Here is a 16,112-nt window from a genome sequence, read left to right as displayed (position 1 = left end):
CGATTTAATATATATTTTGGTTGCCACGAGCCCTGACCGCAACCATAACCTCAAACCCTGCCTGCCTCGTGCACCGCTCCTCCGCCGAAGCACCATGACAACTACGCATCCTGGGCTAATCAAACTAATGGATCGTTAGAGAGGCACGCATGGACGTTGTAGAATTATTATTCCGTACCTCGTGCACGAGGGCGCACAGCGAATCGTTTTTCTCTGATCCGTCGCTACTAGTGTATCTCCATCTTTCGCACAAACGCGCTTCGCTCGGGTCGATAGAGCCTCTCTCGGTCTCCTTCTCGCCACAGCGTGCGTGCCTCGCTCCGTCTTTCTTTCGCTGTTCTTCCTCCCCTCCAATGATGTGGTCTGATGGTGGGGTTAGGAGTATTCGAGCAAGATGGGGCATCGCGAGTTCTGTCAGTGGCCTCTCGGACACGAAAGCGTCGAGATCGCGATTGGTAGAGTTTCGATCGTTCCTCCAACCCTCTTTTCTCCCCGATTCCTCCGGCTCGCCGCGATTTCACGCGGTCGTTGCAATTCGTTCACGAGGAGTCGGTCGGATCGAGTTCTCCGCGTCGATTCCGAGGTAAAGTGGTACCTTCGATACTCACTGCATGCGACCGCTCGTAGCACTGTGAAGTTTTCTGTGACGAAGGGAATGAAGGGAACGGGGCCAATAGGGACTGTGACACGGAGCACAGTTTTGTTGGTTAGGAGTCTTAACTTAGGATGGATCGCGAGTAACTTCAGCGGACGATGGTATGATAGGGAGGATAGGGAAAGGTCGGCTGCTGAACGGAACACCGGAAATCGTGTGTCACTCGGAAGGTGAATGTCACGGATTCGACTCGAACGGTTCTGTGCGGTTTCTCGCGGGATCGAGCGTGCGGTCGATGGAAGGAGTGCAGATGTGTTCATTTTATTATTTTTCGGGGATTTCCCCTTAAGTGACGGATGCACAAGAAAGAGGAGTGTAGTGACGTTACTAAGTTTTTTGGTACTACAGACGATTTTTGGTTTTTGTATTAAGGCCGATTTCAAAGGCTATCGGTGCGTGTTTAAAATAATAGCAGTAAGAAAGGTGGAACTAAAAATGATTGAGAGTAGATCAGCATTTCGTTATTTGGACTGTTCGGTCATCCGAGCAATATGCTCAGGATGAAATTCAATTTCGAACGCGCTTTGCGAAGCGGAAATGGATTTAAATCTCTTGGGGATGAAGGGTTCCATTTCTAGGGATATCGGTTGCAACGGAAGTTACTGCATTTCTTCTATTGACGTGAGCTGATATGGTTTATTTTTTATGGGAAATATTGGAAGTACTGGGACGTTTGAAAGAGCTTGGTGGTGAATCTAATAGAACCGTAGTTCGTATTCAAATTGTAAAAAAACAATGAACTGGTATATACCAGTGTTCTTTTGTATCTATTGATAGTCGTGGTGTCGTGCACTTGACACAGTTTTAATTGACCGCTATCAGTTCTGCACGTCCGCTTTATAATCTTCTTCCCGTCGAATTCGACTTCCTGTAAAATAAATATTCACGTAGTGTCTTTTATCGAATAAACACTGCCTGTAATAGGATTCCCCGCGCGATACACCGGTCACGTTAAGTCTCGACCGAATTTCTCGGAGTTTCTCGATCGATTCCGTAACTTTTCAGCCAGAATCTTTATCAACCGTGAAACCTCCAATCCAATCTGCATTTCACAGTTTAAATTATATTCCGATAAATTTTTTGTTGGATAAATTTGTTGAACCGTTTAACTCGAGAATGTGGTCATTAAAGATAACCCGCGTAATGTTGGTCGGTCAGGTCAATGCGTTTGGCTTTTTGAGGCGGCGGACAGTTGAGGTTATGCGTCGCTAATAGGATTCACGATGATTTGATCTAAATATAGTCTATATTCGAATAATTATGAGGACTTGAAATCAAATTATGAAAATGACATTATATTTATTATCATTTTCATTGTTAAATATATGTAATTTTTCCGGAATTCCGTTTTATAATTTTTGAATTGATTAGTACATTCAGTTGTATCATAGAAATTTATGTATTTTTGAATAAAGAAAGGAAGGTTTAACCCTTTGCACTCTGAATTTCTTTGGCATTTTTTCCTCGATAACTCTGTATTATTAAACGATTCTTCTCACTAATAATATTAAAAATAATATAATAATATAATCTATTTTAAAAACATTTTGACGAAGAAGCACACCTGTGAATAAAACTAATGTCGAGTCACGCTCGACATAGGGGCGCAAAGGGTTAATAATGAAAAAAGATGAAGGTTTATGCTCAATTTAAAAAAAACACTTAACGAATAGATGTTTTAGCGCTCGTTATTGGTAATGTATTAATAACTGTGAACATTTAATTTTCTTAATTTCTTTATAATTTTTATTCGAAAAATTTCTGTAACAATTAATTCTGCAATCCCACCCTGTAATAAATGTATACAAATTGTTGCGGTATATCGAGCGTATTAAATACTCTTTATGAAATGTGCTCAAAGACTTTAATATGGTAAATCGTAAAGCAACTGGAACGGTTTAATTAGCTCGTTATATTGAAATCAAATCTTGTCTTTACAAAGATGCCTCAGATACAGAGCGTATAATAGTATGCGAAGCATTATTATGCGCGTAAATAATTGAATAACAATATGCGTGCACATTATTCACGGAAAATGGACGAATCGAATTAATAATAAATTAATTCCAGTTTTATTTTTTCAGTGAACGATTTTTGTTAATTGTGAAGTAAAATAACACAACAATTCCTTAATATGTTTTATGTTTTGGAATCGTTGCAAGTTTCTTAGTATATTAATTAATAAAATAACGCAGCAGTGGAATGGAAAGTAAGAAGTTGAAACATTGTTATTATTGTTCCTATTATTACTGTCTGATAATAACAAGTGCTACTTTGGGGAACGAATAAAGTATTTATTTACATTAACATTTATCGATTTATTTAACATTTGTGATCAAATGTGGATAAAATCCCGTTCTATCGCTTAATTGGCCAATTCGTATTCGAGAGCCGAGCACTGTAGGCTTAACGAATTGCTGATTGAAGGAAAAATAAACGTCTGGTTAGCGTAAGACACGACTGAAGGGCAAATACAACGCAGGGGTGGAAGAAAAGTGGTTGTTTTCTTTGTGTGATCGTTACGCGTCGGTGGCGTCGGGATTTCGTCTGTAAACAGGGGTGGGAGGCATAAACTGCGTGATTCAATGCGGATCCCCTTAACTCGAATCCGAGGAACAATAGTAGGCCCTACGGTAACTTAAGTCAAGTTCTCATGTGAAAGTGAAGATTAAATATCTTCCGAGAGAAATTTAAAATAACCGATGAAAAATGGAAATTCTGATTTATCAGCTGTAGACATACTGATAATTGTTTAAAATTAACGAACTGCATGGTTTGATCCAGATTTTTGTAATTTACGTTCGAGAAATAATATTGCCTCTCCATCGTCTTAATGCTAGTTTGCCTGTGAAGATGGAGATGAAAATACCATTGTTCTAAGAAAGAAATTTGAATAACTGAGAATACACATTTTTATTTATTTATTATGATTGTATCAATAATTGTTTATAATTGTCGAATAAACTCAGACTTTCTTGGCACATATATTTCTGCAAAAGTAATAGAATACTCAGTAAAATCTCATAAAGCCTTAAAAAAGTTATTGGAATCGTTAAAATATTTTTAATTTCGTACTTACAGTAATGTGTAATAATTTCTTTGGAATTTTATTAAAGTGTTTATGAATAATTAAAGCTTCTTTTTATTCATAAGTAGTATTATTTATTACAATCATTGTTATAAACATTTACTACAATTTTAAGCGAGTTAAATTAACATAATAAACATTGTACAAGCATACATTTCAATATTACACGGTTTGTACTAGTACGGACATAATAGTTCGATGAAACACAAGAATTATTTATCAGATGACTATAAGAGCAAAGAACTATTAAGAAATAAAATTGAACTTGAATGTCGAGTTGTCTTACAATTTTCAGTTACGAGTTTAATGCTTCTAAAATATTTTCAAATAAATCAAAAGGCTGCATATTACGTAATATTAAGGTTTATATGATGCATCAATATGTAAAATATTGAAACGAAAAAAACGTTATCCTTTAATACTAGAAATACCGAACGTTTTATATAGTTGATATGCAATCCTTATAAAAGTTGTATCAATAGATTTTTTTCGACTTTTTCATGTATTCATTATAGTCTTGAAGTGAAACGATTTATTTTTAAAATCGTTTACAATGTTTAACACTTTTAAGATATCAATAATTCCGAAATAAGAAAATTGAAATCCATTATTTTGACGAGTGTAATACCTCTAGTGTTAATCTATGTAATCTATCTTTCGTTAAGTTGTTTTCAAAAAATCTCGTTTGCATTTCATTTGAAAGTATGAATTATTTCTAATGAAATACTTTAAGTAACTCTGCAAGTTTTGGAATAAAAAGCTGAGAACATTCTGGGCTGTAAAGGGTTAAAATTACAACTTTTCTAGTTATACCACCGAGTTGCAGGCCACCCTTTACATTGCAGTGCTCAAAAGTGGCCCTAGCATCGTGCACCCGTCCGTAGGCTCCGACACTTCTGAATAACTAAAACCGTTCGTAAGCGGGAGGTTGGCGCGAGCGTAGCTTGTTAATTCGTTTCCGGCAACTTAATCTCGCTTACGCGGCTAACGAAGGACTTGAGCAAGAAAAGGGGGTGGCGAGAACGGTCGGCCTAGCAGAAGAAAGACAATATTATATAAAAGTTCGCATGTCTTCAGAGTATTACAGAAGTCGGCTGGAATTGAAATGTACGGACCTGTTCTGTCCGAAATATAACTGACAAGCTGTCGGCCGTGGCTGGAACTGCTTGTGGTAGGAATTAGACAAAGTGCGCCTCACATATAGATTCAAACCTTCAGTCGTTGGTCTCGAGCACTCTATAAAGTTTCTGCAAAATAAAAATGGTACTTCGAAGTATACTCGAATTTAAATAAAGAGAGTTTCGAATAAGTAGACTCGAATATTGGTTGAATTACTTTATAAGAACTTTACAGTCTTGTAAATCATTATTTCTTTTTTATCTTTTACATCAATTATGGAAATGAATCTAAATTAAGTATTATGAGTGAAATATCACATTTGAATAGTTATAAACGTACTAAATAAGATCATTATAAGCAGGGATTGAGTGGAGTTGCTCATATATAGATTTAAACCTTTAATCGTTGGTCTCGGACTCTCTATGAAGGTTCAAGAAAATAAAAATGGTACTTCGAAGTAGACTCGAGTCTAAACAGGAGAGTTTCAAACGTTTCAGAAGTAGTTTCTAAAGTAAAAACAAAATATACTTCCAAATGAACTTGAACACTGTTCGAAGAGGCTTGAAACTTTTACGAGTACCTTACTGTTATAGAAACTCTATACTTTGATAAATCGTTGCTTTTATTGATGTATCAATTATAGAATAAATTCAATCATTATAAATAAAATATTGTTTGTACACAACCTCATATAAGATAATGAATAATACTATTATACGCAATATACATTACTTAAACTTGTTATAGATTTATATCTTCTAAGATTTGAGTATTACTCACGAAAATTTGGGATTTTTACTAACATCGGACTAATAGGTGCTTATTATAAAATTCGGAAATTAAATTGATTAAAATGAATACGTGGTAACTGTACTCATTGAAACATTTTTGCTCTTGTAAGCAATTAGAAGATTTCTATTATATGAGGATTTTTGGATCACGTCGGAGTTAGCGAGATGTGTAACGCGTATCATTGGGAATTTGGTAGGGTAGACTGAAGAATAAATCGTGAAATTAGCGGAAGAGTGGGTATTCTTTGGTGTGATCGATAGAAACGTCAGTCGAGACTTTTAACGCGGTAAAGGGGTAAGTTACAAACGGCGAGTGTAGTCCACATGAGAAAAATGGATTATTGGTTGACTGAAGGATTGGTCGATGGAAAATTTGTGGGAACTAGAAAGGAAAATTAGCGCGAATAAACATTGTCGAATTAATAGGTTTTGCTGCCACCGTTTACTTCAGTAACATTTTTTCCCTTTTTACTTCCTTATGAGATATTAAACCTAAATTAACCAAAATCAAAAATAAAATAAACAGATTTTAAATAAACCTCTTTATAACTGTAATTTAATTTTTTTTCATTAACCACTTAATGACCATGCTCGTAACGTATACGGGCTCGAAGGATTTATGAAGGACCGTATTAAACTTCACTAATTTATTTGTACTCAAGATTATAATTTATTTCTTCTATATAAACGAAAAGCTTTTGGTACAAAAAATTGAATGGTAATAATTTTATATTGATAATCAAATGAAAAGAAGAGTCATAGTTGACTTGAAATTTGTATATAACATTGTACACCGAAAGAATTTGTTCATTAAGGGGTTAAATATAAAATGATGATCTTTGCAATTATGTTAATAAAGAACAATTGTTAAATAACAATTATTATCACGTGATATACAACTATAATCAATGGTAGTGTACCATTAATGAAAAGATTATAAATATTCAAGAATTGGGGTTAAAAGTTCCTATCATAGAAAAATCTATCATCATTAAAAAGACTATCATAAAAGTGAGATACAGTTTTCCCCCCATAACGCCACACAAGACGCTAGGGAGTAGTGTTAGAAATAGAATTTCATTTTCATTCTTATTGGCTGTTGGCTCGTCACGGTCTCCCAGCTGAGGGCAAACAAATTGCCGAGTGATAGGGAACGACGTGTACATGAAAACATATTTGTGTCATTTTTCGATCGACTCTTGTCAGCCTGTGACCTTTTGTGTCAACCCTGTCGCCAGAATGATTACGATACAATAACAAAGGATTAACAGAAATCAATTGGCATTATTATAATATAATAAAGATTAAAAGTGTTTGATTCATGCTAAAAAGTGTAATGCAGTATATTATGTTAGAATTAGGTATAATATAATATAATAATAATATTAAATAATTACATTATATGATAATTAATTAGTACGTATAGTATGTTATAATTAATTGAAAAATCATAACAGTTAAACAAATGATTAACGTTCCTTTCTATTTTCTGATAATGTTTCCTGTAATAAATCGCTGTTTGTAAGAAGCAGTACAGAAAGTACTCGAGTACAGAAAGTCTCACAGTTACGTAACGCAAGTGTAGGTTTCGGATTTTCGAGCGAGGGTGCCAGTGTCGAGTGCTTATAGCTAGCTGAAATGCTTTCACGCAGACGGAAAATGTGTATATAGTGGTCCTGTCGCTGGAACGGGGTCAAAGACACGACGTTCAATGGTAGTCGGACAAAAGCCTCCGGAAGTGTTTCAACCCCCAAACGAACAGACAGTTATCTCGATCTTTCTTCAATCTTTATTGGATATCTATTTATATTTTTTTATTCTATGAGATTATCTTAATGCGTGTAAGTTAATAGGAATGAATGGCGGCTTCTGGAAGAACTTCAACCTCTAATTAAACGGAGGATTATCTTGATCCTGATCTTTCTAACTTTCTTTATACATATGTTCATTTATTTGTATTCTTTAATTCAGTAGAATTATCTTAATGGATATAATGTAATGGAGGAAATTAATCAACCTGAGGGTAATAGCTTCCGGAAGGGTTTCAATCCCCAAAATCAAATAAAGAATTATTTTGATCTTATTTATAACATTCGTTAGGCACTTCGTTATAATATTTTATTTAGTAGGATTGTCTTAAAAGTATACAATATAATTAATGAATGAGAAATAAATCATGGAACTAAATAGAGATAAAATTTCAACCCGCAATCAAAGAGATTTTACTTTATAATTTTTATTTGACTTTCATCGGCCATTTAGTCCTATTATTAAAATAATAATGGTATAATAGTGAATAAATTCAGTGGTAGTATCTGAACGGATATACTATACTTGTTAAGTTTAATTAAAGTGAGATAAGAATAATTTCTTTTAAAAGTTTTTCAACTCCTATTTGAATAATGAAGAATTAGTTGAAATATATAGAAAAATTTTAATTAAAATGGATAATTATAATAATTATTCTGTTATTTTCTAAATATAGCTCATTTATTCAATGATTTATAAAACTCTACAAAAACACTAACATCTACTTAACTTAAGGTTGTACTGTATTGATTTGAAAAATTCTTATAGTTTCTACTGATTCAAAACTTCTGCTCCGTACATTTCACAGGTTCAGTAGTCAAACTATTTGAAAAAGTAATAATACTGACATACAGTTCCATCTCCAAGCGGAAATTGAACTCTTTTCGAATACAACGCGGCAACCGCGTTCGTTCCTACCTTGCGTCTTTCACTTTGTTGAAACTCAACGGAGCCAAATTAGCCTAATTAAAACGCGGTACTGGGCTTCGATGCGTCCGAGCCACGGCAGTTTTCACGGCGACGTCGTTTTCCATGGGACGATTGTCCGGGAGATGAAACGGAACTCGTGGAATGACAAGAAGCCAGATCTACGGTTCTTTAAAACTTCGTTTAGGAGCTTTTAATAGCTTTAGCGATCGTTAACCTACTTGCATCCGGGCTATAATCGTGTACCATCTGTCCAGTATGACTGGGATTGGAACGTGTACCGATTACGTGTAGATACTTAATTTATTTTGAGTTATTCAGTTATTTATAATTTAGTCTGATTCGAATATAGTAGAATCCCCAATAATACGGTTGAAATATTATTAAAAAATAACTACAAAAGTGAGATTTTTTTTAAGAAAGCAATACAGGCAGAGAAAGAAGTTAGACCAGTATTAAAAAAGAGACTTCAACGCGAGATTGGTGAAATCGTTACAACAAATTATTATTATTCTTCCTTATTACTAATTAGTTATAGAACTTCTGAACGGGAGGTATGCTATGTATTAACATATTCGAAACCGGTAATGCGGTCCTACGTAATTTTGAATGTTTTAGCTCAATACCGGTAACATAGTTCTACATCATTTTGAATTCTTCGATTGAAATATCGATAACGTAGTTCTATGTCATTTTATATTCTTTAGCTAAGTATCGATAACGTAGTCCTACGCCATTTTGGATTCTTGAACTGAATACTGTTAACGTAGGCCTATGACATTTTGAATCCTTTAACTGAATTTCGATAACATAGGTTCACATTATTTTAAATACTTCAGTTGAACTTCGGTAACGTAAGCTGTGTTATCTTAAATTCTTTAATTGAATACCAGTAACCTAGTCCTATGTTATTTCGAATTGTTTCACTAAATATTGGTAACTTTGTAAATTTTAATTTTTTTAAAAAAATTCCTGGTAACGTAGATCTACATCGTTTTACATTTTTCAAAAGAATTTTGATCACTTAATCATATATTATTTTAAAATCTATAGTTAATATTAGATTTGCGGACATTTACTGTGCAGTGTGTTCTATCGTTCTTAGAAAAACTGATGTTCATTAATTTAGATTTCAGAAGTTCGAGGTATAAAAGTAGACAATTACAATATGTATTTCTGTAACTGTATCAATCAAACTCGACCTAAACGCTCACCAAATAATATTTATAAAATTCAATAACAATATGATTAGTATTGCCCATCTAGCACTTGAGAATTAGCGAGACGACACAAAGGCAGAAGAATGTCGCTCGCGACGTGTTTTGCTTGTAGTTTTGATTAGTTACGTGTAACAGTACTAACAAATAGCAAATCAGTATTGAAAACGAGATAAGAAAAGATGAAAACTGACCAAGTAGACAATATACTTTCTTATATTCATATACATTTGGACAGCAGATCCTTGCGGTATTCACCTATAGATTTTAGGTATTTGTTCTGGCACGGTTTATTTGGTTAAGATATATATCATAAAAAAAACGGCAGCTCAACGACCTAAACCCCGAACGCACAGCCACCGGTACCTTTGTAGGTCAGAAGAGACAACGTACCCCCTACCTCCACTACTAGTAATGCGGGCGTAGGTTAAAAAACTATAATTAGCAACACCCCGAGCGTTTTAGCTTTCTGATTTGTCACTAAGGACACCGCCCTATCTCAGTATTTTTATATATATAGAGAGACATTGAGAGACAAGACAGACAGACATGTATCACAACTTCATTACTAATCACGCTGTACTCACTGGACAACACACACACTGTAATTTTGTACACACACACACACACACTCCTTTCACTCAATATTAAACAAATACAGTCCACTTTCGAACGAGAAAAAGAGAAGCTTTTTTTCATCACATCTATTTCATACAAGGTTAATTCGGCGTGTGAAAGTATTACGCCACGTCCACTAAACTGCTTGGACAGCGTGCACGAACAGTATTTAAATTCGAAAAATTGGAATATAATAGAAACAAATATACAAAGTTAATCACATAATGAAAATAAATTTTATTTTATTAGACGAATGAAAATCGCATAAATAGAGTCTGCTGGTACAAGAGAAAACAAAATACTGAAAGGAAAAGCTGATATAAATTTTAGAAATACATGTTTATTTCACATAACGAAACAAAAGAAATAATAATAATGGCATTTTATAAAATAAGGGTACTAAGTGTTTTAAATAATCTTCTATTTTACCGTGTAAAAGAGACTCGCGTAAAAAAGGTCTGCGTAAATCGAGGGTTAGGTGTATATGCAATCGATAATAAAAATTGAAATGTTATATGCCGCGGATTATTCCGCATTCGGTGATACGCAGCAATCTTTTATTGCGGATTATTCCACTTAAGGGTACAAATGGATGAACCGAGTCGCTCGGAATCGAGAAATTCGCAGCGCTCACGTTCCGGGTATGTCCTACGTTCAAACGTCCGTTAATTATTCAGACGTCGTTATTTATTCCTTTGTGTCAGTAGATTTCCGAAGTCTCTGTCTCGCTGTCCCCGGATAAGCGAAATGAGTGAGTCTGCATTATTGAGGAACTCTTTCAGGCACGTAAAATTTGCTGAAATTAATCGGGCCCTGTGCATCACGCGCATTCGCGCGTCTTTAATTTATTTACCGCTGCGCGTATTTGGCGCACGAGGTTACCAAGGTCTGGGTTAGGTCTCATCATCTGGGGAATGAGCTTTTAATGGCTATCAACCTTCGACGACAGTGATTGGGATAGTGTGGTGGGAAAATTGTGAATTGAGAATGTTTATGGGCGTTTATGTTCTTTTTAGATTAGACTGGGACTAATGTAAGTATACCAATAATCAACCAGTCAAGATTATATAAATGTAAATATTTTAATGTAAACAAACATTTATATCAATATTTAAAATATTTAAAGTATAAATATTTATATTAATATTACAAATTTTTGCAGCTGAATATTTTATATTACTATTTATATTAGTATTTAAAATAATATAATATTAATATAAATATAAATATTTTAATATACGTAAATCTTTGTATTAATATTTGTATTTAATATTTATATTTGCATGGTATTTCACTTGATTTTGACACCTTAATTGCGTTTTGCATTGACATTGTAATTATGGTTTCAAAATCAAGTAAAACACTTTGTGGATACAAGCATATTTACATTTATAATATAATTACATTGTCTTTATAATCTTAACTGGTTAGTTGGTACATTTACGTTGTTAGATGAATTTTGAATTTTTTCTTTTATAATTATTGACAAGATTTGAATGTTTTCCTGAAGAATGTTTAAATAAATTGATTCACCAGCGTGCATTTAAAAATATAATAAAAGCACTTCTGTAGATTGTGTGAGAATATACATTTTAGGCAAGTTGCTTGCTCGGTAATTTTGGCATTAAATTATGTGTAAATGCAAGTACGTAGAAGTTTTTATTAATTGTCCAGCTGTCGTTATTAAATAACATTTTCACACGGTAATTTCCATCGATTATAGGTACAAATTTTTGTACTGAATTTTACGGTAATTGTTCTGTTGGATTTAAATGCTAAATTGGAAGGGGTACAATTTATTCAATTAATTTACATAATTATAACTAAATGAATAAGTGTACATTCATTTTGTATTTTTTGTACATTTTTGTATATATTCTTTAAAGTTTACTCAAATAATTTTCTGCGTAAGTAAAATAAGGAAATGTATTTTTTTTAAACATCTTGATTTCTGTTCATGAGTATTCTCATCTATATTGTGCATATATAAAATTTCAGGTGAAAATAATGACTTTGTCTTTGAAATCCTAAAATATATTTTATTCTAATGAACTTTCCTTCATAAGAAAAATATTATTTAATATTAATAGTGAAAAATACAAATATAACAGAAACAAATATGTAAAATTAATCACCTAATGAAAATAAATTAAATTTTATAATTAGAAATTGATATTAAAATGCTTTTCATACTGGTTATAACAAGTTTAATGTCTAAACTGTGTTATTCTGAACATATCGGTAATAAATATTTATATAGCTCCATTTATTCCGAAACACTGATCATTAATTTGCTATTAGAATAATTGACCTCACGTTCCTTGATACAATACACGTTTTTATTGCATTTTCGCCGACGGAAGCTCGTAAATTGTGAGAAAAAACGTTTAACCCCGTTTTCGATAACACTTATGCAAACATTTATGCAGATTCTTTCAAACTATTTTAGTATAGTTCAAACAACAATTACAATAGAAATATTTTCTTCAGCTATTGTTAAAAGTATTACAATTTTTTTACCGAACAGTAATTTTCTGTAATTTTAAAAAAATTACTATATTCACGTACAAAATTAATTAAGAAAATTGTTTCGAAAATATTCTAATATATTTCACATATCTATATACATACAATACATAAAATTTATACGAAAAATATATGAAATATCCAGACTTTAGGATTCTTAAAAATTTGAGTTTGCATAAATTATAATTTTAATAATATATGAATTGTAGAATGTTTTTTTGCGAATCAATGGTATTGTCAATATCACATACCGATGTTTCTATTAGTCAAAATGTCCAGGTGTTCTCAACCTGAATGATAAATTAATCCTGACAACTTCAGTCGCGAGCGTTCGTTCAACGTTACTGAAGAAAGTGAATTGAATTATTGTATCGGTGTTAGAGACTCGGCGCTGTTTGCATTTAAATTTTCGATTTCATTAGCAGATTGAAGTTTTGATCGTTCGGATGCATCATTCGTTTCGACGGTATAACTTAATCCGTGTGATGCGCGGAGACGAAATGGGGTTGGATGCATTTAATTTTTTGTTTTGTTATGTTTTATCGTGAGTGTTCCGAATCGAGTTGTTGCACAAGTTTCTTATATTAATTCTGCGATGTTTTCAACAAAAATGTTGAAAAAATGTTTCAACAATTGTTTATGCAATAATATTATATTGCTGAATATTATTATTTCTAATTGTTCTATGTATTATTTTAGTACCTGCTTATTCATTTTCTTTTTAGTAATAACTGTGAACGAAATTGTTACGTTACTTGAAGTTACTTTTTCCACGCTTCTAATAGATATTAGTATTGAAAGATCAATTAAAAAATCCTTAGCTGTTAATTGTTGATTTTCGGAAACTGTTAAATAACTGCTGGTAGGTAAAGTGTCAATTTTTGATTGAGTAATATGAAACGACTATAGATCATCTAAAAACTAAATAAATTATGGCAATACTGTTGGAAATGAATTCTCATTTAATTAATTGAGAATCGAAACCTTTGCAACAATCTTATGTATCCTGTATCGTAGTTGCTCTTTCGATGTTTTTAACATTAGAACTACTGAACATTTAGTACAATTCACATGTAATATTTATAAAACTTGTAGCAATAGATATTTTCGGTTTCTTCAGACATTCATTACAGTATTTAAATGAAATTATTTATTTTAACCCATTTGCTACTAGCTACGAGATATTTCGTAGCTTGTGGTATAAGTTTGGACTGCTACTTTCCATGGAACGGCAATACTAGAAAGAAAATTATAATTTAATAATAATACATAATAATTAATAAATAACAATTAACTATTTACTAGTAATTAATAAGTAATAATTAAATTTATACTATTCATAGTAAATAACGAAATAATTTTGTTTTCTTTGAAATCAATTTTTGGTACCCAAGGCAACACGTTCTTAATTTTCCCAGCAGCGAATGGGTTAAAATCACTTCAGATATCCAATAAATACCTTTAAGACATCAATAATTGAAAAATAATAGTAGTGAAACCAGTTGTTTTGATTGGTACGATAGTTCTAGTGTTAACACTTCTGTAAGCATTGTTAAGTGGTATTCGTATATGTTCCTATGTCTTAGAATTCAATACTGTGTTACATCAATGTAACGAAAATACCTGTCAACACACGCAACAGACCTGCAATTTTCTAAGTTTATAGCCTGTCGACACCTATCTCTGTCAATCAATAACACTATAACTCTACCTATTTTCCGTACTATATTCTCGCTGACTCTTGAACTTCACTGACCCTTCGTCGTTTTGTCACTGATTGCTAGTGGAAATGCTTCTTAGTCTCTACATTCGTTACACACTCATGGTCAACAATATAATCGATATCATCATACATCCTCGGTCAAGAACACAGTCAACATTATTCACTTGTTCCTCGTGTCAGTCTTGTTGATTACAATATCATGTCTGCGGTGGATACAGAGTGGTTCACTTGACTGTATCATTTGCAAATAAACTTTCGTTTGTTCAGTGTCTCTTGATCCAGTACCAGCAGAATTTTTAGAAATCTTTCCACCTTTAACACGTTGATTGCTACACAAACTTTATACGTTTCACATTAGTATCACTTGTTTTGTGCATAGTAGAGATAAATGTTATTAATTGCAACTGTTAATTATTAGTACAGTTTTTATTTCAGATTATTACGTAGTTATTTGTTTTACTTAACAGTTTTTATTTTTATCGTATGAATATTTATAGTGATTTTACATTTTTTTTGGATAAGTATTAGAAAAGAGTTTTTCTTGTATTTAATACTGGAAATGTTGTGACCGTTATTTTCAATGTTTACTTAATTTAAAGAATAATTTGTGAATAGTTTGAGATTGAAAAATTCAGTCTTATCGAGCGGACTTGAAGCATCCAGAGCAATACGAATGCTAACGTTTGCATCGTGACTGGTTGCCTATTGTTTCCCTTAACTCCTCTCACGCATTTCGAATTCGCTCGATAAACTTGTAAATTTACATTCGAATTTCTTTTTACACTTTTTCGAATCACTCTGTACGTAGGTCTTGTAGGCGGTGGTTCAAACCGAAGGATGGTGATTCTGTATAAAGAAAATACATAAAAACGTCTATTTTCGAAAAAATATTCTGTTTTCAATTTTCAGTTTTGAATTTTCAATTTTCAACTTTTAATTTTAAAAATCATCAGTTTTATTTCAACAACATCAGTAATTGATTGACGCTTACTTCAAACGTATTCCGAAAATCGAACGTTCAATATATTTCCTCCTGTTACATGTCATCGATTTTATTAATCAATATTATACACAAAATTCTTTAAATTTTAAATCTTAAATTCTCTTAAATTCGTTTAACGAGATTTCCACAAAATCATACTCGAAATTAATTTTGAGAAATGGTAAAATCCTCGAAGTGTCAAAGATTAACCTTAAAGGCTGAGTTTTAAAGATTTGGAATTCAATGAAGTTCAATTCTTCGAGGCTTCAAGGCTCAACCTCAAACCTTGAGTTTTTGAAGTATCAAAGCTCAGCCTTAAATGCAAAGTCTTCAAAGACTTCAAGGCTCAACTTTAATGGCAAATTCTTTGAAGCTTCAGGAGACTCAGCCTTGAACCTTTGGAAGCTCGAGTTGAATATCGAGCGCCTTCAACGCTTGAGTCTTCATATTTGAAAATAGTCGAAGATTCGAGCCGTCTGTTTCTACATTAACAAGCTAACGTTCAAGTCTTCAAGTTTAAAGACTCAAGCGTTGAAGGCTTCAGCTTTTAAAAGTTCTGAAGACTTGAATCGCAAATCCAGCTATCAAAGCTCAGATTTCATTTTGACAATTCTATTCGAAATTAAACCTTCCACTTTGAGTTTGCTGCCGAGTTCA

At 32.8% G+C, this 16,112-nt stretch overlaps 1 protein-coding gene across 2 annotated transcripts in view; it reads left to right on the top strand.

Moving 5' to 3' along the window:
- Nucleotides 1–422: 422 nt before the first annotated feature.
- Nucleotides 423–16,112, top strand: part of Mctp (multiple C2 domain and transmembrane region protein) — an 85,475-nt gene continuing 69,785 nt past the window's right edge. The window contains exon 1 of one of the 2 annotated variants that reach the window (XM_031970792.2): nt 423–583. The gene's annotated coding sequence lies outside the window, so the exon portion shown is untranslated. Of the gene's footprint in view, nt 584–615; nt 995–16,112 lie in introns of those variants that run through there. The other variant, XM_076369563.1, reaches the window with a different exon arrangement.

The sequence above is a fragment of the Nomia melanderi genome, chromosome 7 (assembly GCF_051020985.1).
Source record: "Nomia melanderi isolate GNS246 chromosome 7, iyNomMela1, whole genome shotgun sequence".
Taxonomy (NCBI): domain Eukaryota; kingdom Metazoa; phylum Arthropoda; class Insecta; order Hymenoptera; family Halictidae; genus Nomia; species Nomia melanderi.
The sequence above is the reverse complement of the archived record's forward strand: the minus strand, read 5'-3'. Positions and strand labels throughout refer to the sequence as shown.